The sequence below is a fragment of the Labeo rohita genome, chromosome 4, assembly GCF_022985175.1.
Source record: "Labeo rohita strain BAU-BD-2019 chromosome 4, IGBB_LRoh.1.0, whole genome shotgun sequence".
NCBI classification, from domain to species: domain Eukaryota; kingdom Metazoa; phylum Chordata; class Actinopteri; order Cypriniformes; family Cyprinidae; genus Labeo; species Labeo rohita.
In genome coordinates this window covers 36523474-36528521 of record NC_066872.1, presented here as the reverse complement: position 1 = coordinate 36528521, position 5048 = coordinate 36523474, and positions in this window count along the sequence as shown.

Genomic DNA, 5048 nt, shown 5'->3' with positions numbered 1-5048 from the left:
GTATTTTTATGTTGTGAGTGTTCATGTTCTGTTCTGTCAGTCAGTGATCCTGAAAGAGTAAAAATCTAGATGGATAAAGCAAAACGGATAAGGAAAATATGAATTTTAAGAATGAAAGAAATGAAGTTTGGAGGAAGCATAATAACCTTTATGAAAACTGTGGCTTTCTAGAGTACTAAAGACCATTATTACAGTAGCCTTAACATTTACATTTAGATTTGCATTTTCAAAAGGAAATACAGATACTTGCAAGGCAGCAGATGTTTGGCTTTTTCGTCTTTCCAGTGTAATTCATTCAGAAAGAAATACTAGCCTACTCACAATTTGCATTTATGAAAATAAATGAGAAAAAAAACATCAGAACTCAATATGAAAATATTATGATGCAGTCTCACTATAAGATATTGTCACGATTCGATTCCATTCTGATTCACAAGCTTGCGATTCGATTTTCTATTTGATTTAAATAGCGATTATTTTGGATATATATCAGCTACAGTACATGCCAAATTTCCTCAAGGAAGAAAACCTTTCAACTAATGCTGTAAAATATACATGAGAGTCAGCTGGGACTACATTACTATAATGTTGAAGATTAAAATGAACCGATTTGTATATACAAATGCTTAAATTACACTCAATAAAACTATAATAACAGTTAGGGCTACAGTTATATAATTATATTTCTACTCCAATTTATTTTTTGTAATATAAACATGTAAATGGTAGCTACCTTAAGAAAATTAACCATGGTTTTATTATAGTAAAAGTGCAGATTTTTTGGTTGATTACCATTTGTAAAACCACACTTTTACTACAAATACTGCAGTTAAACTATGGTTAGAATACCAAAGCAATGGTTAATTTGTACTTACCATGGTTTAACGAGTAACCATGGTTTTATTTGTAGTAAAACCGTAGTTAATTTTCGTAAAAACATAAATGAAACATTAAGAACAGTTAAAAATTATAATGAATATGTTATGGTGCATATATTTAGCAAAAATGCTCCTCTCTACAGTTTATTTTAGTAGCTGACTAACGAGTTTATGGTCACCGAATATGTTTTCTGAGGTAAATGTAACGTTACCTGTTATTGTATACTAACCTCTTTGCGTGATTAAAACACTCATTGAGGATTACATGAGACAGGATATGGATTTCGGTAAGTTGTACTCATTCTTTTAACACATTATTGAATATTCATTCATGTCACTCCACATTAAATAGCGCCAAAACGGCATTTGTTGTTTAAATATTGTAATGTACAGAAATCTGAGACTTTGTTTCATATCCAAAGTAATAAAGCACAAAGCTTGTTGCAATTTATTGGATGGGAGGTGCATTGCAATCCTCCATTAACTGAAAACAGGCTAGGCTAATCATTCTTGGGAGTAAATTTGTAAAAAGCAAACCCAGCCATATTAATCACAAACATTACACATACAAAGTACACCAGCAGTTTCATACATTTTACAAATATTGTCTCCTGCACTGTTATTAAGTGCTTAAGTAATTTCTAATATGCACACATTTACTGTAAGATTGAGCTACACTGTTCATATGTACGTGTTTCATAAGTTTAGTGTACAGTAGGTGTGGTCTTGAGATTTAATGACAGTGCACAACAATACAGTAAGCAGCAGTAATTGCAGATAATGAAATGTGGTTTCTACAACACCAGAACAAAACAGAGATACACAAAGAGCTAAATGATGAAATAACCATGTTGTACGTGTATATAAAATCATAAAAATGTATAAACCATGTGGTGCAGCATGAAAGAATGCAAGTGTCTACTAAGTGTACAAATGTACAATTTTATACATAACTAAACCAATAGATCCAGATGGAGCTGTAATATGTTGCAATCACTCATGAAAAGAGAGAACTGAAAATGGGAGACTCCCTGGAACAGCGTCTGCCTCACTGATAGAACTTACTCATAGTTTGGCCGTAACTCCTGTCAGGAATAGATCTTCTTGCATAAACTGGAAATTTGTACAGATTTATTGGCATAATAGCCTGTTAACAAATATCGCATTTTATGCAATAAGTGATATTTGGGAATGACTAATTCAAATAGCATTCAAGTGATAAGAATGCATAAAATAGAGGTACAGAGGTGATGCCAAGAAAGTGAGTGCTGAGTGACTGACTTGCCTTAAAAGGTTTGTGAAGTGACAGAAGAAATTATAATTAATGGTCAAATGACCAATTTCCCCTTATTTTTCAACCAATACAGTGGTGAAAGATGACTGGTCATGTGCATAAACACTATAGCTCAAACCTGTGACTTGAGCATGTGTATTATCCACATTAGGTCATTGCTTAGTTTTGTGGCTTGTAGCTAAGGCTTTTTATCCCTGAGCATGATCTAGCATGTGAACAATTTAATGTATAAGAAACAGGAAGGATGATTAAATAGGAGGTTAATCTTTGACCAGTATAGTGTGATTCACAGCATTTATAAGAACTTGACATCAGTTCCCAGCTTAAGCTCGGAAACTATGGTTTTGTGTATCAAGCTATTCTTCTCTCTAGCACCTCTGGGTGAATGAAGTCATGTTCTTTCTACATAAACCATTCAAAGCGGGTATCTAAGTGCTAAGTGTGTGCACGCAAGCTTATGTCAGTCAGTCTTTGGCTCTCTTGTCTTATCAGTAGTTTGAGTCAATGATAAGTTGACTTGCGCTGCTTGTCCTACATATCAAGACCTTTTGTTTATGCTTGTGTCTGAATGCGAATGTAGCTGGCTAGTCAGTCAGTGACCTAACAGTGATTGTGCTTGACCGTATCGCTGAATCGAACTGACTCAAACTGACTTCCAAGTGAAAGAGTGATGTAAAACATTTAAGCAATTTTAGACTTAAAGGGATAGTTCACTTAAAAATGAAAAATCTGTCATTAATTGATCACCCTCATGTCTTTCCAAACCTGTAATACCTTTGTTAATCTTCATAACACAAACCTGCTTAGACAGCAACGCAACTACCACGTTCAAGGCCCAGGTTTTCTTTGCACATAAAAAGTATTCTCATAACTTCATAAAATTAAGATTGAACCACTGTTCGACTATTTTAACGATGTCCTTACTACCTTTCTGGGCCTTGAGTGGGTCAGTTTGCACGGGTGAGAAAACTTTCGGATTTCATTAAAAATATCTTTGTGTTCCAAAGATGAACGAAGGTCTTACGGGTTTGGAACGACATGAGGGTAAATAATTCATGACAGAATTTTCATTTTTGGGTGAACTAATCCCTTCAACCAAACAAATATTGAACGACTACAATGCTTATTGTCAATAGCAATGGAAAGGCATTTTATTAGGCAAGGCCTAATAGGATGTGTCTTGATGCCTTTCTGCCTCCATTTACTGTATAAATTCCCTACTTTCACGTTTCAGATACAAATTGTAAGTGGAAGATGACAAAAAAAGATAATTAGAGCTTTAATTGATTCATTAGCTTTAGTCATTCTGCTGTGCCTTAGGTTAATAATAGTGATATTGTCTATATAAGCAATTGCAGTGCTTCAGTCATGATAAAATTGACCAGTTTACATTTGTTTCCATGAAGTCACAACCAAGATTGATTCTCTGAATGTATGAAGACGTAATTCAAAATGAAGTTCTATCACGCCCAGCGTTTGTAACAACGTGAAGACGTTGACCTATTAGCTTCTTATTACAAAATTTCTGTTAGTCTTTAAAAGCGTTACATAACCCCAATCATCTAAGAGACACACTGTGAAGACACATTCGCTTATGTAACCGTAATGATTTACTCTGGAGCCAAGAGCCCTTACGCTTGTTTAGAGATTTAAGGGGTAGGTGCTAATTCAGCGACTGTTAAAGTGCCTGTTTGGACAACATGTCGCGCTCTTCGAGGTCTTCATTTTCACAAGCAAAATTAGATTGAAATTGGGGATGGTTTAATGAAAAGGCCATCCTCTCTTAAAACCTCTCTGAATGCACTCGCTGTTAAACGCTTTGTCTGTTCACAGTTGTAAACTCACCATTATCTGTTTGTTCGACTTCCTCCCAGTAGACTCAATATACGCTGTGTTTGCTTCCGTACAGTGAAGAACAATGTCAAGAGTGTTGCTTCACAATACTGGCCCCCTTTATGATCACCCGACTCGCTCGTAAATGCTCACGACCATTCGCTGACCCTAGAGAGGATATGTGTATGCATTATTAGTGTTATTAAAGTAAATCGGCAACAGCGGGCAGTCTCCTCAGGCGAAATGAACGAACGTTCTGAGAATTCCGTTATCCCTAAAAGGCAGACATGAGGCAATCTCTCTATAAAACCTAAACCTGGGCACAGAAAGGCCAGTTTGAGCATCCAAGAGCCAAATGACTTAATGCGCGTTAAATCAATCCATGAACTCATTGGTTGAGATTAGCTTTAAACAAGAACCAATCGCATTCTTTAGACCCGTCGTCACCATTCACATACAAGCTCTCTGACTGACCGTCAGACAAACAAAGCGATCATGTGTTATACAAACCCAGACTCCAAAGCGCGTCAGCGGACGTGCTAAGTGACTCCTGACAGCCCATTTGTTTTGGGCCTCCCACTAAAGAGATTACCAGAGGCAAATGCCATCAGTGAAGGGGGTTTGTGGAGATAAATGAAGGTATTTGTTTAATACAGACTTACTTCTTTATGCAGCCGCCAAGTTCTAGATGAAATGGAGAAGGGGTTTAGGGCAGTGGAGCTGGATAAGACACAGATTCAGAGAATGAAAATCATCCAAAGGCTAAAAATAAAAGATGGTTCGGGCTGGTCGCCCACATTGGGGAATTGTTTAAAGATCTTTTGAGTGATTCATTGTCAGGGGAGAAAAACAAGTAGTAGGACTAATTGACCTGCGTATGGGTGAATTTGTTTGTATGTTTATTAAGTGCCTGTCTACCTGGAATTTATGGAAACAATTTCAAGATAGCTTTCTCATAATCACATCGGCATGTGTTGTAGGATTAGGTTTTGTAACATCTCAGTTGTTGCGTAGATCAGCAAGAAGAAAGAGAATGAACGCAG